Source organism: Pelodiscus sinensis, chromosome 3 (genome assembly GCF_049634645.1).
Source record: "Pelodiscus sinensis isolate JC-2024 chromosome 3, ASM4963464v1, whole genome shotgun sequence".
NCBI classification, from domain to species: domain Eukaryota; kingdom Metazoa; phylum Chordata; order Testudines; family Trionychidae; genus Pelodiscus; species Pelodiscus sinensis.
The window spans coordinates 48,799,006-48,819,151 of record NC_134713.1 but is presented as its reverse complement, the minus strand read 5'-3'; positions in this window follow the sequence as shown (position 1 = coordinate 48,819,151).

Sequence of the window (20,146 nt, the reverse complement as noted above, 5' to 3'; positions counted from 1 at the left end):
ATCTCTTCCACAAAAAGTTCTTGCGCAAGAAGCCTTCAGTGTAGACCTAGCCCCCATCCAAACAGAGATGAATATTCCTTTTTCTTCTCCCCCCTGGTACCCCTGCCAGAGAAATAATCTGACAGAAAATCAACTGTACTTATGTACAATGGAAACAAATGTAATTAAATTTCACAAAACAATAACTTGAATATTACCATAATAATGAGAAGTGAAGATTTCAGATCACAATACAGGCCTTTAGTAAAAATAGTAAGCCAATTATGTGGCATCCTGATGGCAAATATCCATCTAACAATCTATTTTAAAATTATAGCAAAATAAGCTGTTTTCTGTAAGAGATATTATAAAGGTTAAAAACATTTCACATATTGATCCTCTTCAGAATAAAATAAAACAAAATAAATACATAAGCAGATAAGACGTTGGATGTTAATAAAGTAAAATGCATACTTCCCTACCTATACTCCATCTTAGTTCATTTGATGAAGCGGCTTTTACTCACAAAAGCTCATGATTCTGTATATTTTTGTTAGTCTCTAAGGAGCCACGGGACTACTCATAGTTTTTACTCTTTTAACCTAAAATTCAGTTACCTAGCACTCTGTAGCATTTCATACCGTTGATCCTTGATCTTGCTGTTCTGCCTCAGATGTGATAGTGGATAATGGGACTGAGCTGCAGTGTAAGAGAATATCTGGGCCAAATAACAGTTACAACGTGAAGGGAGTCTAAACATTTTCAACCAGCTATTATAAAAATGTCTACGTCTCATTTTCTAATAGGACTAACAATTGTGCTGTTACAAAGATGAAGCTGAACTGGCAGGAGTGCAACAAATGGGAGATTTCTCCAAGCATGGTAGCACAAACAGTCCTACAACAGTCCATTTTTGAAGGGTGAAGAGAAATCAGAAAGAGACACAGAAATAGTCTGTATATTTATTAAAATAGTGTATGGAATAGTTTTCTCTTTCTGATTTGATTCCATTCAAATGCCACAGCATTTATAAATAGGAATCTCGAAAAAAAATAGGGCTTTTACCAGAGGGGAGATACAAAAGCCATGCTGTCTTGCAGAATCTTTATTTTTTCTTTATGGTGTGTTCATTTAAAATAAAAGTTATTTTACACTGAAATGTAGCTTATTTTTGGATATGGAAAAATTACCAAACTGAACTCTTAATGAAACAATAATTAACTGTGCTATCTATTATGAGTAATTAAAGTGATTTTTTTTAAATGCATCTAAATTTTACAATTTGCATGTATGAATTTGCCTGTGCTTGGAGACAGAAAGTAGACTTGTCACTTTTTTATTTTCATGATCTAGCAAAATGTAATAATATAGTTGTCAATCACAACTTAAACTCAACTCATTTCACCAATTGCATTTCAAAAGCCTCACAAAATCCTTTTTATTACTATTAATCTTAAATAAAAAGTAATTTGAGCTTCCTCCCATATATAGTAATCAATAAGCTGTTTCACACTTACATAAATGTACACGGCATGGATGTTTTCATTTTAAATACAACAATCTAGTGTTCTGTATTAGGTAAACGTAAATCAGTTACTGTGAATAATACGCTTACATTAGATAATGGTAGGTATAGTAGACTTCCGATAATCCGGAACCTTTGGGACCTAGGTGGTGCCGGATTATCGGATATGCCGGACTATCAGGAGGTACTATAAGTTGGTTTTATATATATATACTGTATACAGTGTATATAAAGTGTTTTTAACCCTTTTTATTGTACATACTGTATACAGTATATTGTAATGTTTTAGTTTTTTTAACCCTTTTTTACCCTTTTCGCTTGGTTCAACTGCTGCCATTGCTGCCTTGTGACTTGTTTTTGGCTGAAGCTCACTCACTAGGCTCTTGCCATTTTGATGCCGGACTATCAGGAGTGTGCCGTACAATTGGATGCCGGACTATAGGAGTTATACTGTATTATCATAAGGAGGTTTAAATTACAAATGTATGATTATTTAAGTACACATATATAATTTTAATTAGCTTAATATAAAATATATTTCTATGTCTTGTTCCACATTCATAATCTTTTCACCATACTTTTAAAACACGTGGGTTAGTCTTTGCTCTAAATTGTTGAATTAAATAAGAATAAGGTAGGATTATTTGTCTGATGCTATTACCTAGTTTCCATTACTGCTGATGTGCCACTACAGTGTCAATCCATATAATTTTTATATATAATGTTTAAATGGTAAAGAAATAATGCTCACACAAATATTTAAAGTTGGAGGTTTGGAGACGGTCACATGAAGTTATCCAATATATATTCAAAGATAAAATACTAATCTGATAAATTATTTTGTGTAATATGAAGGCAGTAAATTCAATAGATATACTTATTTATTAGGCTCTTTTATAGTATTTTTTAGCATAGGAAATGAAAAAGGAATTGTGAAGCTCTGTAATTAAACTGCATTTTAATAGTGCTCTGAACTTTCAGTAGTTGATAAGTAAATGTGAGAATGAGGAAAAAATAGTTTAATTTGTACCCAGCTATTAACTCAATGCAGGAGATGCAGTCCAGCAGAATCAAGAAAACAATAGTGATTCATGGCATAGTATATTAAAAGGCATATTGTTTGCAAATGCTATACACTGCAGGGTAACACATAATTTCTTCAGAGGTGGTTATTACAGCTGTTCTATGAGAATGAGAAAACAGCAACCACCTCTTTATAAACATTTTAGGGAACCACAATAATTGACCTACTATAACCACAGTTTCCAAAATTATGCTTGGATTAAGAGGTGCCCACATTTAAAGAAACACCTCTTTAATTGCTGCCTTGAATACTAAAATCAAAGAGTCAATGATTTTTCATGGATGAATATGGTCAGCTGAGTTTACAATTCTCTTTTTTTTGGATCTCTGCTGGTAATGCACTACCTGCAATCATCAATGGGAGACAGATAGGCAGATTTAAGTCTTCTTTTTTTGGTTGATGGCTCATTATTTCCCAACCTTAATAAATTTTATTTCCCATTTTGAAATATACTCACTTTTTAGAATGTTTTCTCTTTGTAAATAGGTACAAGGCCTCCATCACTGAAAACACTGAGCACCTCTCTGGTATTTAAAAATAGAAATAGTAATACGATAAGTCTCAATTACTTTTCATCCTTTCCCAATCTGGGCTTTGTCTACACTGCTGGCTTTTGAATCCCGGGCTTCATTTGCAAGTTTGAATGACTACATTAGCCACCTTAGTCCGAACTAGGGTGGCTAGTGTAGACATACCCAAGCTTCCTAATCCAGACTTTCCTTGTCCGGCAATACCCCTGGTCTAGCACTCACGGGGATAAGCCTGGGGCCAGGAGCACTGCCAAGCTAGGATGCTGAGATAGAGTCCCAGGAGCAGCAAAGTAACCCAGAGGAATGCAGAGCCCCCAGTCTCTGATGGGGATGGAGTGGAGTTCTCTGTCACCAAAGGGAGGGCAGTAGCACAGCTGGCAGAGGGGGGTGCAGAACCCCCCCAGGCCATAGTGGGGTTGTTGAAGAGGAGAGTGCAGAGGTGCTGGGAGGATCACAGAGCCCCACAAGTGGAAGCAGAGCCACCTGGTGGAATGTGGAGCTCCCTGGGTGGCAGTGGATCTGCTTAGCAGAGTGTGGGGCACTGGGAGAGAGTTCAGAGGTGCTGGGAAGTAGCCAAGCCCTGGGAAGCAGCAGAGCCACTGAGGAGAAAGTGCAACCCTCAGCCACCAATGAAAACACGGAGCCCCAGGCAGCAGCAAAGCTGCTACAGAGAGAGTGGAGCTCTGGACGGCAGTGGAGTCCCCGGACACTGTAGAGAGAGTAGGCCCAGGCTGCAGTGAAGCCATTGGGGAAAAAGTGGAGCTCCCCCCTTTCCCCACAATGTGGAGAGAGCAGAGCGCTGGGTGGCATTGTAGCTTCCTGGGGAAAAGCAGAGCCCTGCAGCACTGATCTCCCTGGTTCAGCAAATTCCTTGGTTTGGAACCAGTCCAGTCCTGAGGGTGCCAGAACAGAGAGGTACAACCTGCACTTGACATCACAAAAGTAAGTATTTATAACATTATGGTTTTTGCTTTAATGTGTAGGGAACATGGCAAGATAATAGAGCTGTCTATATCTTTTAAAACTGAAGTTCTACTTCACACAAATATTAAAATAATTCAGATATTTTAAGAAATAAAAAGGATATTTGTAATAATCTTTTTTAAAGGCTATGAAGTAAACATGGTCATGATATCTATAAAAATATAAACACTGCTGTAACTATTAAGAGCCTGCTTTCATCCTTTTAATGACCAGTCATTAGTTTTTTTCTCCCTATATTTTGGACCCTGTCTTGCATAATATTCTTTTGAGACCACAGTCCAATATTAACAATTAACTTGCCATTTTCACACATTTACACATTAATGGAAGCAAAGTATTTCTACAGAGTACATTGAAGACAAATAAAGAAAAAAAAGTATTTAATTACTAGGTAAGAATGGAGTATATACAATCAGAAGGACTTTTTCTTCCAGATATCATTTACTAACTCAGCTGATCAAGCAATCCAACATCTTTTCTAGGCAATAAGCATCTCTTTGATGCAGTAATAAATATAGCGCCATAAAAATTGTTATTGGAAACGAAATGTTACAACATAATTAAATGTAATAGAAAATTGTGACATAAATGAGGTTGTATAAAGTAACACAATTATTAATGAAATCTGTTTCTTTTAGTGCTAAGTTTATAGAAAACAGTGGTTAGCTTTATGTATTTTTGTTACTTCCTTTAATTGAACTACAGGGTCAGCCTTAGCAATATAGTGAAAAACAAGCTTAATTAAAGCCATTGAACCAAAACGATGGTCTCACAATTTCATTATATAGTACAGAATAAATTGCATTTATCCCCTCAAATATTTTGTATATCTTCCACAACAGGATTGCATTGATGATACTGTGAGGATCATAGAATCATGGAATACTAGAACTGAAAAGGGACCTTGAGATGTCATCAAATCCAATGCCCTGCACTCATGGCAGGACCAAGCACCTATTAAACAAGCTCTTAAGTATCTCCAGTGATGGAGATTCCACAACTTACCTAGGCAATGTATTCCGGTGTTTTTCCTAATGTCCAGGCTAAACGTCCCTTGCTATGATTTAAGCCTATTGCTTCTTTGTATGTAATGGTTTTATAGTAATGTTGGACCCAGGATATCAGCAATACAATGTGGATGAGTTAATATCTTTTATTGGTTTGACTTCTGTTGGTGATAATGACAAGCTTTCATGCTTACACAGAACTCCTCAGGTGTGGAAAATGGATTATTTAAGGCCCAGTATGAATTGCAGGGGAAGCAGCATTCATTTGGAGGATTAGTACCCGGCATGGGATACAAAACTAAGACAGAGGAAAACACTTTGATCTCCTCTCCGTTGTCTCTATTTTCTAGAGTTAGTGGAGGTAGATCAAGCAGAGACTGCCACCTTTCCTCAATCTGCCTCAGAAACCAGCTGAAATTGCTTTTAATATTTCCAGTGAAAAATCAAACCCTTACCATAAACATTCAAAATTTTCAATTTTACAAAGAAACATTTCAATGGAAAATTCCTGAGCTGTTCAGTTACACATCCATCTATCCACAGAGAGGGCATGTCTACAATAGGAAATTATTTTAAAATAATTACATTCAACATCATAACTCCCGATTTAAAAAAATCAAAATAGTGTATCTGCACTACGTAGGAGCAACAAAATTAGTCAGAATTATTTTGAAATAGCATGCCCATACTGATTGGAGCCTGCCTTGGATTTAGAGCCCCCAGAAGCACTCTGGGGAGGGCACCAAGAGGGCAGAGATTTCTAGTGGCTGCTTGGTCAGGCAAATTGCAACACACACTTTCAGGGGCTCCTTTCTATGGCTACATCTCACATGCCACACCTCCTCTGCATTGGGACACAAATGGGACGCAGTGTGCTCTGGTGGTCCTTGCAGAAGCCACAGAACTCACACCATGGAGCCAGAGCTGCTGCAGACCAGTGCTAGGTTAACGTGCCTCATGCTGAATCTTATGGCACAGTTCATCCAGACTGCTTGCATGCTATTCCAGTAGGATGAGGACCAAGCTGGACCTCAGGCCCTACTCACCTAGATTCTGGTGCTCTTTCTGCTGCACATGCCACTCAATCCCCTGAACACCACTTCTGGAGGTGGGAGACCAGTTCAGACTGGTGGGAGCACATCATCCTGCAGCTATGGGACAATCATCAGTGACTTCAGAACTTCTGCATGAGGAAAAACACCTTCCTAGAGTTCTGTGAGTGGTTCACCCTTGCCCTCAGGTGACAGGACACTCTCCTGAAACCTGCCATCCTCATGCAGAAGTGTGTTGCCATCACACTGTGGAAGCTCGCCACGCCAGACAGCTACCACTCTGTCAGGAACCAATATGGCATGGGGAAATCCATCTTCGGGGCCTTCCTCCTGCAGGTAGTGAAGGCCATCAACCGGGTGCTGCTACAGAGAGTAGTCACTTTGGGGAACATGGACAGCATTATGGATAGCTTTGCTTCTATGGGTTTCCCCAACTGTACTCACATCCTCATCCTGGCCCCTGACCAGCATGCCCTGGGTTACATAAATAGGAAGGGATATTTCTGAATGGTACTGTGGGCCCTTGTGGATAATAAGGGACACTTCACTGACATCAATATCAGCTGGTCAGGGAATGCGCATGACACCCAGACCTTCTGGAACTCCTGCCTGTTCCAAAAGATGCACGCTGGCACTTTTTGCCCTGACTGCACCATCAGAGTCAGGGACGTGGACATGCCTATAGAGATCCTGGGTCACACAGCCTACCTCACTTGATCCCCTGGCTCATGAAGTCCTACACAGGAAGCCTGGATCCCATCAAGAAGCACTTCAATGCCAGGCTGAGCAGGTGCCCAATGGTGGTGGAGTGTGCATTTGGCCATTTAAAGGGGAGGCTCAGGAGTCTTCTCACCCATCTGGACCTCAATGAGTGCAACATCCCCTTTGTGTTTTTAGCGTACTGTGTGCTCCACAATCTGTGTGAGATCAAGGGGGAGACTTTTCTGCAAGGATGGGGGATAGAGGCTGAATAGCCAGGGCATTCCAGCAACCATATACCAGCGCTATCAGGAGAGCACATCAAGTGGACATGCTCATCAGGGAAGCCTTGATGGAGAGTTTCATTCAAGACCAGCTGTGATACTCTCCCCCGTGGCTTTTCACAAGGGACCCCTGCATTCCCTCAGTGTGCCTTTCCTCCCCCACCACTGCCTTCTCCTGCCCTCCCATCCCACCTTCCGCCCTCCCCTGCAGAACAAATAATAAAGACATGTTTGTTGCAGAAACAGGACTGTTTATTGGGGAGGGGGTTATACCATGGGGAAGGACTGGGGAAAGAGCCTGGAACAGGGAATGGGGAGGAAAGAGGTTTAGGTAGGAGGCTGGGAATGGCGCCTGCCTCCAGTTTTTGGGGTTGTCTTCCTGAGAGGTCCCACTACCCCATGTTCTAGGGGGGGCTAGAAGAGGAAGCCATGGATGGAGCTGGGAGGCTGCTGGTGGCCCGTTCCATTACCAGGGTGAGTGAGGAGGACATGGCCCCATGCTGGCAGGCCACCTGGTCCCACTTCTGGTGCTCATTGAGCCCCTGGATGAAGGACTGCAGGCAGGCCAACTATACCAGCATTGGGTCCTTGTGGGTTCTCTTCTGCTTGCAGATCCTGTGGAGTTGTGCAGATGGTGTAGGAGGTGGGGAACAGACTAAGCTTGCAGCTGGCCCATCTGTGAAGAAAAGTTACAAGGGCAATCATCACAGGAGACAATGTATGAAGCTTAGTCCTAATCTCTGAGCCGACACCAAAGGTTTCAGTTCAGATGATGGTAAGGTGCTTTGAGCAAGGCTATATGTTGCCTAGACAGTGTCCTGCAGGAGCACGGACATCCCAGGGAAGTATCACTACCTTCATGGCCCAGGACAAGCAAGTATAGAAAGGTGTTTGTCAGGCCAGGATCCTGCGGGTGGGAGGGTGGGATGGGGCAGCTCGGCTTCCTACTGTGTCCTGCATGTCAGGTCTAGCTCTGGTGGTGTCCCTCAAAGACAGAACTTTTCTCCCTACCCACTGGAAGAGGAGGAGGGGGTTGGGAGAGGTGTGTGTGAGCAGCAGATTACACTTGTTGAAGACAGGTCTACTGGGTCCCCCTCTTCTTCCTCCCCCATCGCAGGTTCCCAAGAATGGGATCAGTCTCCTCATCATCACCACACTTGACCAGGAGCAAATGCTGCCACATGTGGGAATGACCCTGTACTGGGTGTGGTGCTGCTGTGTGTTTCCATGACACCACTCCTTTGTGGTGGCTTGTCATGAGAAGTTGTCCCATCACACAGTCCAGAGTAAGGCAGGCCTTTCCAGGAACCTTGTGAGAAGGACCAAGGGGTTCCTGTGTGTGAGTCTCATGAGGCTGAGTGATTTGAACTGGTGCTCCATGTGCACAGGCTATTGTGCAACCCTCAGGCTGAGTAGGCCGAGAGAGGTGCACTCCACCCTTTTCAGCCTGTTGCCTGCCCCTGGGTTAGTCCAAAGGACAGATAGATAGTGACAGTTATAGAACTCACCTGAAGTGCCTTCCCCAGGTTTGTCTGAAGGCTGGAAGATATCCTTGGAGGGAGGGACTAACTCCAGGGTGAGAAGCGCATCCTAAATGGCAGGCATGGTCACCAGGCTGTCCTCTTCCTCCTTCTCATCGGCCATAACCAACCCTTCCCCCCACACACACACACATACTCCTGAAGGCTGATGTCAGAAGAGTCCTAGCCGGTCTACAAGATGATGGTGGAAGTGATCAGCCTCCTCTCCCAAGATGGCAACCAGCTGCTCAAAATAGTATTACATGTGCAATCCTCCCCGGAGTGTCCACTCTGCCCCCTGGCCTTGTGGTAGGCCTGCCTAAACTCCTTGACCTTCATCCAGACCTGGTCCAGGGTACAGTTCTCAGACAGGCTGGCAGACATCTGGCCAGAGAAGTCTGCATTTTGCTTTCTGGTACAGAGATCCTGGAGGTTTGTCTTCTCCCCCAAAACCTTGTTGAGGTCCAGGGTCTCCACACCAGTCCAGGCCGGAGCTCACCAGCGTTCCTGGCCAGTGGCAGCCAAAGGAGCAGCAGGGATGCTGGCAGCTGTGGGAGGCTCTGAGGCAATGTTGGGGTCGCTCAAGGCTCCCTAGGATGCTGCTGTGTTGCATGGATTTTTGACAGCTCGCCACATTGAACAAGCCCTTCTCTGTTGTCTGGAGTTTTAAGTTCCATAGAAGGGGAGCAGTGGAGATGCCAGATGTGACCAGAGCATTATTCCCCAAGGAAAGTAGGAGTACAAATTTTGAAATAATCAGCCCATTATCATGAAAAAATGAGCTTGATAGTGTGGATTCTCCACTTATTATTTCGACATAAAAGGGATTATTTCTTCCTAGTGTAGACCTGAGCGCGGGGGGTGGGGAGGTGCTGTAGACCCTATAGATACCTCCCCATGATCTCCCATATGATGGGTGAAAGAAGAATGACCAGTTTCCCACATTGGGGTGGGATAGAAAAAAACCTAAATTTCTTAGCTACTACTGAGAGGCAAAGAAAATACACATCACCTCTGCTTCCCAGAGCTGTCATTGGGAAGAAAGGAATACCTTCCCCTCTGTGGGGAATGTCTTCCCAGAATTTGAACTACTGGCTGAAAACCAGCTATCAGATATTTAGAGAAATTGTTCAAAGACTACTAAGCATGAAAAAACAGTAATAAATCAGTAATTACTCCCAGTAGAAGCCCACTGATGACTTTCATCCCCACAGGTGAAAGATGACCCACTTAACTATCTGAGGAAAGATATGTTCACTGCATGACATTTCATGTAACATTGCTTTACATGCATCAGCTGTAAAGCAGTCAAGTCTGAGTACCTCCCTTACGGCATTCTTTCTGTTGAAACCTTTATAGATTAATTTACTTTAAAATGTGATACCATCAAATGTTTCAAACAGGTACTATATGTATAAGCTTTGATAAACTACACATCTGAAACTAAGCCTTATGTACATGTATGCACTCATTAAAATATCTTCATTTCCTGTATACATTTATGAGACGAATTTTACTTAGACTAAAAACAGCCATGTAAGTTTTGGAGACTATGGAATAAATAGATAGAGTTGAACAGAAATTGGGCACTTTTCAAACACACACACACACACACACACACACAAACAAAACCGCCAAACCAAAATATTTCAGCTGGAAACCAAAATATTTTGTGTTTAGAAGTGCGTCATCTGAGTTATAGTTTAGATGCCTCATGATTCCATTCATCTATACAGAGTTGGACCACATTTCCCATTCTGCGTTACAGTCTCTCCTTTTGGTGAAGAGAGGGGTTGCATCATGAGTGTGCCATATTCATGGTTCATGATAAGTAGTAAATCCAGTTGGAAAACTCAGCCAACAGACAATAATAGGGATGAAGAAATCCAGCTACAACTCTGAGAAAGTACCATGATGGCATAACCAAATAACACTATATCTATACCTATAGTAAATTGCTGATTTGTACAACATTCTGTTGTGGTTTATTATTATTATTTTAAGGTGAGCAAAAGAATAAAAAATATATAATTAATACGATGATGGCAAACTATGGCAGTTCATTAAGTTTCTACTGACCTTAAACCCCATGTAGAGAGTGCAATGTTAGCAGGAGAGCTCAGACTGACATAACTACTGCCTTTCATGGCAGCAGCATTATTAAGCCAGTGGGAGAACTCTCTCCCATCAGCTTAAAGCTTCTTGACCAGATGCGTTACAGATGCAAATTTGTAGTATAGATGAGCCCTATGTCTGCTGAAGGGAGAGGAACACAGGTTGCTTTTTTAAAGCTTTAAGACACCTTGTTTTTACAAACCTGTTGTTGCTAGCATAACAAATTCTTAATCTGATAAACGCAACCTGTTGTTGCTAGCATAACAAATTCTTTTTCTGATAAAAGCCCAAATCTTTTGCCAAACAAAAGTCTGCAATTTTTTGAAATGTTGACTTCAGCACAATCAATTTTGAATTACAAGCCCCAGTTAAATATCAATTGTATTCAGTGAATACTTATTTCAAAGATAATGAAAACTTGTTCTGAAAAGTAACATTTGTTAAAAGTTACATCTTTGTATGTGCATCAATGTGGTAGTTAAAAGCAGCAATTAAAAAGGAAGTGATTGTTCCATACAACAAGAAACCTCAGCTCATGAGTTACTGAGTTACTATGGGTGTGAAATTAGGAAGTGTGTTGAGCACCGTGAGCTCCCATTTATGTCAGTAGAAGCTGGATGTGAGAGGTACTGGGCACTGTGACCGGGGGACTCACCCCCGCATTCCTGGCCCCGGCTACGGATGCACTGCGCGGAGGGTCGGCTGACCCAGGGAGGTCGGTGCGGCGCGGCGGCACAGGCGTTGGCCGGCCGGGGCAGCAGCTGGCGGGCGCTAGGACCCGGGAGGCTGGGTGGGGGTGGCCCCGGGAGGAGCAGCAAACTGCAGGATGCCAGGCAGGGAATTTAAAAGGGAGGAAGGGAGGGCAGATGGGGAAAGAGGCCAGGAGAGAGCAGGGGAGATTCTGCTTGCAGTCTCCTCCACAGGACCCGCAAGGAACCCCGCCGGGCGGCCGTGCAGCGCCTGGAGCTGGAGGCGAGGCGGCCGACACCGGCATACGACCCTAGGAGGAGGGGACCGGGACAGAAAGGCTCGGCGGCAGCGACGTCCGATGGACAGACGTGAATGAGCAGCGACGCAGGGATACGGGCGCTGATTGAAACAACCAACAGGGCCAGCGAGCCCACGGACAGCAGATCGCAGGGAGTGGACCGTGGGAACGGAGAGGTAGAGGCCGGGAGCAGGGGCAAAGTGGGGCCAAACCGGGCAGTGGCCCGAGAACTAGGGGTGCCCCGTGACCCCTGACAGACAAACCGGTTACAGGCACCCATGAGCTATAAATGTAAGCTTCTGTGGTTTAGCATCTCAAACATCTAAAGATTGTAAATCCCATTCTTTTCTAAAAGGGAAATAAAGGTCACACAACCATTTTATAGGTAAAGGTGATTTGGATAGACAACACTAGTCCTGAGAAAGCATAAAGAGTCACCACAAATTAATTGTATGCATTATAGTTCTAAATACAACTGAATACATTCTGAACAAAGTTGCAGGATACATTCTCCAGTATCACAATGATAAGCATCTGAGGGAAGAGTCACAGAGGGCCCTAAAGTTGTGCAAGACCTCAATAGTTCTGTCTATCAGTGGATTACCTGAAGGGAGGTCTACACTTAAATACTGCATCATCAACATAGTGCACTGATGCAGCTGCACCACTGTTGCACTTATATGAACATGCTTCTACACTGACGGGACAGCTTGTTCTATCAGCACAATTAATTCAGTTTAACAAGAGACATTAGCTATGTTGATGACAGAAGCTCTTTCTTCAACAGAGCACTATCTACATGGAGGTTAGGATGGTATAATTACATCACTTAGGGGTGTGGATTTTTCAAATCTTGAATGACATAATTATACTGATATAGATCTGTAATGTAGACGTGGCCTGAAGTCCATGTAAACTCTGGTATTGTATAGTCATAGGACCTGCTTTTTCCGTGGAGCCAAACAAATTCCTTTACTAAAGAGTTCAGAGGAAAAATTGCAGAGAAAACTTCATGGGGTTTTCTTGGCTACAACTCCACCACTTCTCTCCTGTCTCACATCCTCACTCTCCCTCCTCCCCCCCCCATCTGCCTCCACCAAAGTAAACTCATAGAATCATAGGACTGGAAGGGACCTCGAGAGGTCATGATTGGCAATTTGTTGATTGTCTTCTGTGTGCATTTACTAGGCAGTAATTCATACTTTCAGTATAACAAGGTTTTATTGTGAAGTGTTTAAGGTGAAATTTATTTCACAGCATATATGAGTAACAACCAGAGGTGATTTTATAATGCACAGTATGAAGTACAAGCTCATGTGTCAAAGAACAGGACTGAGACTACAATAAACACATTAGGGAAAGACTAGGAACAAATTATGAAGTAAGAGCAGCATAATGAAAACACTTTCACAACCTGAATAGTTATCTTGTAATCTTCATAAGGTACATAAGTGGCAATGTCCTTATTACTGTACAAAAATAAAGGAAATGGAATTATAAGTGAAAAATGTGGTACCATTCCAAGTGTGATATGAAAATGAAATGCTTTCTCTTCAGCGGGACTCTCGATCAAGGTTGATGGTTTTTAGATGAAAAAAATTACAGTATTGAAATTTTGTAAGACAAAAGTCTTAGTCCCAGAATAAGTACTTAAGTCACTCTTGAAAACCACACATAAAGTCTCCTCAAGAAAAAGTGCACCACAGGAATATTAAGAGAACCTCTGGCTTCTTAAATTTCCTTCTTGTTAGTTCAGAGGGAAAGAAGCAAAAACTCAGAGCAAATTTTTACTAGCCTGAAGTCTGTTTGTCCCAGCTATCTGTCTTGACTCACCTCACCTCCTCTAGTTTTTTGCCCATTGTAGTCTGACAGGCTATGTCTAGATTACAATGATCTATCAGAAAAAGATATGTAAAACGTGTTCTACAATTTGCGTACCTTTTTCCGATAGTTTTTTCAGAAGAGGCTTTTCTGAAATTTGGTCTGTCTATACTGGGCCAAATTTCTTAAAATCCTCCTCTTTTGGAAGAGCCCTTCTTCCTTGTGGAAAGAGGAAGACAGAGCTTCCAAAAGAGCACGTCTGCTCTTCTGCAAAGAAAAGCAGAAGAGCAGATGCGTTCCCTAGACACAGCAGAATTTTTCCAGGATACCTTTGGAAAGGGTCTCTGCAGTACTGAGACTACAATAAGCACATTAAGGAAAGACTAGGAGCAAATTATGAAGTAATTTGTGCATAATGAAGTAAATTATGAAGTGCAGCATAATGAAAACACTTTCACAATCTGAATAGTTATCTTGTAATCTTCATAAGGTACATAAGTGGCAATTTCCTTATTACCATACAGAAATAAAGTTTTATAAGTGAAAAATGTGGTACCATTCTAAGTGTGGTTTGAAAATGAAATGCTTTCTCTTCAGCGGGACTCACCTTTGGTATCCCGCAAAAACTCAGTAGTCTAGACGTAGCTGCAGTAAGATAGTTGTGGAAGGGTGGGAATGCGAGGAACAACAGTGCCACAAAAATATCCTCATCTTTGAAATAAGAAGAGGGACAACCATAGAGAATTTCCTCTCTGCGTATGTATCTTTGTGGAATGATTTGTCCATTTGTTATTAGTCACTCGTAATAAACACTCAGGCTGTGTCTACACTGGTGCAATCTTGCGCAAAAGCAGCCACTCTTGCGCAAAAACTTGATGCCTATCTACACTGGTCGTGTGTTCTTGCGCAGGTAAACTGACATTCTAATGTATAAAATCAGGGCTTCTTGAGCGAGAACTCTGACACTCCCGCTCAGGAAGAAGTCCTTTTGCACAAGATCTCTTCCAGAAGAGGCCAGTGTAGACAGGCAACATGAATTTCTTGCGCAAGAAAGCCCTATGGTTAAAATGGCCATCAGCGCTTTCTTGAGCAAGAGAGCATCTACACTGGCATGGATGCTCTTGTGCAAAAGCACATCTCTTGCGCAAAAGCACATGCCAGTGTATATGCTCTCTTCTGGAAGAGTTTTTGCACAAGAACTCTTCCACACAAGAGTTTTTGCATGAGAACGCGCCAGTGTAGATGTAGCCTCAGGTATCACTGTGCTAAATGAAAATGGATATGCTTCATTTAAATCATTGGTCTGGGGTGGGCTGGGATGAAGGGTTCAGTATGCAGGTTGCTCTAGGAAAAGAGGAAAATCCCAGCCCTCTCTCACCGCAGCAACTTGGAGACAAGTGAGAAGTACTTCTCCATGGACACTGCAGCTCCAGTGGGTACAGCCAGGAAGGGGTCCATGTCTCCCAGCTGCAGCAAGTCTAAGTTTGTTTGCCCCCTGAACTCTTAGCACTGAGTGAGGAATGAAGCAAACTGTGCTCTTTCCTCCCCACTTATGTGTAGACTACATCCCTCTTTCGAAAGAGAGATGTAAATTAGACATACTGAAATTGCAAATGAAGCTGAGATTTGAATTTCCCGTGCTTCATTTGCATAATTGCATCATGGCATTCCTTAGTAAAACGCTATTTCAAAAGTGAAACTGCGGTCTAGACGTGGTTCTTTTTAAAAGAAAAGCCTTTTTTGAAAGATCCTGTAAACCTCCTTTTTCAGGCATTCAGGATCTTTCAAAAAAAGTTTTTCTTTTCAAAAGAATCGCATCTAGACTGCAGTTTCACTTTTGAAATAGGGTTTTTCAAAAAACCCACTGTGACGCGATTATCAAATGAAGCATGGGAAATTCAAATCCCAGCTTCATTTGCAATTTCAATATGTCTAATTTACATCCCTCTTTAAAGAGGGATGTACTTTAGACAATAATTAAGGGGAACAGCCAGAAACTTATGGTATTAAAGTACAAGCAGATAGATAGATGCACAGTCTCAAATATATAATAGATACCAAAGGCCTAATGCTCAGCTGCTATAAACTGGCACAGGTACATTGAAACTCACTGGAACCATGCTCATTTAAAAACTGGTGCAAGGAGAAGGACTAAATCAGAAATGTTCTTATATTTACATGGTATTCTTTAATCTTTTTCTTTGCCATAGAACTGGAAACATGTGTGAGTGAATTTCTACCACCACACTCCTGATAATTATATTAAATTTTAAAAATGTACTTGAAATATTAATTGTGTAATAATATATCTGACAATACTGTACAATTAATGAGTATTAAGAAACTACTCCTCAGATCTCTCTTACAAATCCATTGTTTTTTTTAAATTTTGGAATTTACTAGTGTTGCAGAAAACACTGATCATTTATTGTACTGTATGTAAAATTAAAAGTATAGGAAACAGTAGATCGATCAATGCATATGGCTAACATCTATATTACAGCCAAGAAGTCATTTGAAAACATTTACAACCAAATGTCGGGTGGAGAAACAATTCTTTAAGCCACTGTGAGTTCAGATAGTTTGCATAGAAAAACTATGTCTTCAGCTGGGGCATCAGAAACTGGCAACAATATCTGCTAATTTAACATTTTAATAGAAAATTCTATGGAAGTGAGTTATTTGTTGAAAAAGAGAGATTTGCATATAGTGCAGGTATATAAAAGGATGATATTAATATTCGTCATGGAACTTGGAGGAGTTAAATTATCTTTGAAATTGTCAGTCAAATTTGCTTCACCTATCTTACTCTATAATCTCTAATTGTTCTGGCTTTTAATTCTTTTAAAGGTTAAAAGAGTTACCCTTTCAATACATGGTAGGATATTGGTTATGGTCTCTAAGCAGCTGAAAATTAATATAGTAACAGTATTTATTTTCTAACCTCAGAAAATTATACACAGAAGTCTAGCCTATTTCTAGGCAATATCATCAGTAAAGACAGAAAATAGAGAGGCTTTATGGAATATGTTTCATCTAAATGCATTCCCTCTCTTATATAAGCTACCAATTGTGCACTGGATCATGGGAATTTGCATAAAAATCTTTAGGGAGAAACACAAAAGTCACCCTGCTACTCAAGTCAGACCACATTTCCTTCAGGGAAAACCATCATGGTTTTTGTTGCCCTGCAACCTGAGGAGAATTTTAATTTCCATTTGGGTATTTAAAAAAAAAAAGATTATCTAAACTAAACAAATAGTACTTACATCTCTCCCTAAAGGCTTTCCCTGGAGCTCTCTGTGATAGGATTCTCTCACACTCAGACACCTTGCCACTGTCTGAAACTCCATCACCTTACATCAGCCACTTGCTTCCGGGTCTTCTGAGTCTCAGCTCTCCAGCCAAATCACGTAAGTTCAGACCCTTTCCAGGGTATCTGAAATAACTCCAAACAAAAGTCAATATAAAACTGAATAATTCTCCTCCTCTCTTGGGTTACTGATGTCTTTCCTTCTCCATTTTTAAATGATATTTCTGGGCTTCCCTTGAAGGAGCCTACATTCATCCCCAATGTCCCCTTATCTCTCAGCCAGAGGGACCTATCTCCTCTGCTATCTCCCACTTGAATGGAGTTCCTTACATCTATTTATTATAGTTCAGCTCTACTCTATTAGCCAGGGGCCAACTAGCTACTTAGCTTCCCCAGGTGCAAAGTATAAGTAACTGGGTACCTTCAGTATCCTTGCAAGTCAAAACCCATTATATGTCACTTTGTTCCCTCTTTCCGGGCTATCTTTTTTTTGGGGGGGGGCACCATGCTTCACTTTCATTCCTTATATCTAAAAGAAAGAAAGAAAGAAAGACAGACAGACAGACAGACAGACAGACAGACAGACAGACAGACAGACAGAAAGAAAGAAAGAAAGAAAGAAAGAAAGAAAGAAAGAAAGAAAGAAAGAAAGAAAGAAAGAAAGAAAGAAATCCACAAGAACAGTATTTGCCTGTTTTTTTAATGCCAACGCTTCTTACTTTTTTGTCACTTTGTGTCATTTGAAATGTGTAATTGTCAGAAATAGTGACCCCTGTGACTCATCAACAATTCTTGTCCCAAAAGCAGTAATCTGACATTGCTATAGGCAGATTAGAAGGTTGTGAAGGACGGATTATTATTGTGGCATTACGAACATTTCAAAATAAACACCAAGTTAATTCCAAAGCAGATGAAGGTAGATGACAGAACAAGAAACAATGGTCTCAAGTTGCAATGTGGGAGGTCTTGGTTGGATATTAGGAAAAACTGTTTCACTAGAAGGGTGGTAAAGCACTGCAATGAGTTGCCTAGGAAAGTGGTGGAATCTCCATGCTTAGAAGTTTTTAGGACCAGGCTCGATAAAGCCCTGGATGGAATGATTTAGTTGGGGTTGGTCCTGCTTTGAGCAGAAAATTCCAACTAGTTGCCCTACTGAGGTCTCTTCCAACCCTAATTCTTTAAGATTCTATGAATAAACTTTTATGTAAGTACTTTGCCCAAACAAAAGGCAACATATAGTAGGGAGAAATATCAGAATTCCTATTGGCATCTTTGCAATTTTAGAAACATTATACTATAGCTGGATACATGGCTAAAGTTGAGATATTTTGGTGTGCTGAGTTTAAGTACAGTAGGTGGGTTACAGTATGTATCTTTGAAAAATTACAAGATTTCTAGTTTAGTGTAGTATCAGATTTTGTTTTTTCAGAAAATTTTCACCAATATAAGGGAAGTATTGTCCGCTGAACACTGTTCTTATAGAATTTGACACATTTAAATATTTAGGATCAATGTCATTTTTGAAGTAAGGTCACAGAGAGGTAGTCGTGTTAGTCTGATCTCAGTAAAACAAAAAAGCAGTCATGTAGCACTTTAAAAACTAACAAAATAGTTTATTAGGTGATGAGCTTTTCATTAGGTGATGAGCAGACCCACTTCTTGAGATCATATTCTGAAAGTGAATAGGCATGACCATTTTGTAACAGACGGTTACAATGAAAGAACATAAAAACATTTTATGAACTGGCAATTCAGCTATATAGAACAAAAGATGGGGGCGAGGAGGGAAAGCGACAAGGAATGAGGAAATTGCATATTGTAAGAGTCAATTAAGTGGCTAATCTGGGGTCACTATGAATATCAAAAGGTGTGGAGGCTGTCTTTGTAAAGTGTAAGATAGATATAATTATCATCTTGATTAAGGCTCAATCAGGAAGTGTCAAATTTTAGCATAAATAAAAGTTGTGAGGTCTCCCTCTGTAATCTGGTGTTAACGTCTCTTTGTTGTAAGACGTATGTTGTCAGATCTTTAAGAGAATGACCAATTTGATTGAAATGCTGGCTGACAGGTTTGTGTGTGGAGATTTCTTATGTCTGATTTGTGAGCATTAATTCTTTGATGAAGTGACTGACCAGTTTGTCCAATATACATCACAGAGGGACATTGTTGGCACATAATGGCATATATCACATTGCTGGATGTACAGGAATATGAGCCCTTGAACTTTTTGAAGTAAGTTCATTGAGATCAGTGGAGTTGCATCAAGGATTGATTTGATCCTTCATTTGGACTATTTTGCCTCATAGGCGATTCAGCAGATGTGAGGACTGAATGAAATAACACATTCTAGGAATTAAGGAAGTGCAATTACCCTGAACACCAATAGTTAGACTTTCAAAACACAGGATTAAGGTTATCGTTTTCCACTTTGTCTCCATATTGCTTTATCACTATCATCAATCCTATGTAATTAAGGGAAATAGTGAAATTAGCTAATTGATGAAAGGTGATTGCAAAGTAAGCTGAATTTAAAAAGGATTTTTTAACAACAGAAGTATTTACTCTAATGTATACATCAAGCTAGAAGCATATGTGTGTGTTGGGGGTCCTTGTTAAATGAAGGAATTCCCCTCAGAAGAATGGGATAAATGAAAAGAGCATGAAGATATGTGATGTACTGTGTCTCAGCCAGGTTTGGGTGCTATGGATTGATTATGGTGTAAAAACAGTGTTGAATTGGTCTTTGAGTCATATAACACTTTAAGTTCCTCAATTGTTGATTCATCATCCAAAAATTATCTGTCAGAAATAAAAGTTGAAAAATCACTAAGAGCAGGCCTTTCCTCCTTCCTGCCTGAGAAGTCTCTCACAGGCAATATCACTTGGGCTACATCTAGACTGCAGCCTTTTTCCGCAAAAGCTTATGCAAATGAAGTATGGAGTAGAATATTGGTGCGCTTCATTTGCATAATTAATTAGCAGTCATTTTTGTGCAAGAGGCTTTTGCGCAAAAAGGAGCTGTGTAGACAGTTCCTTTTTGCGCAAAAAAACTCGCGCAAAAAGGAGACATCTACACAACTCCTTTTTGCGCAAAAGCCTCTTGCACAAAAATAACTGCTAATTAATTATGCTAATGAAGCGCACTAATATTCTACTCCATGCTTCATTTGCATAAGCTTTTGCGGAAAAAGGCTGCATTTTAGATGTAGCCTAGGAGTGTAAGTCTAGGAGGCCACATCTTAAT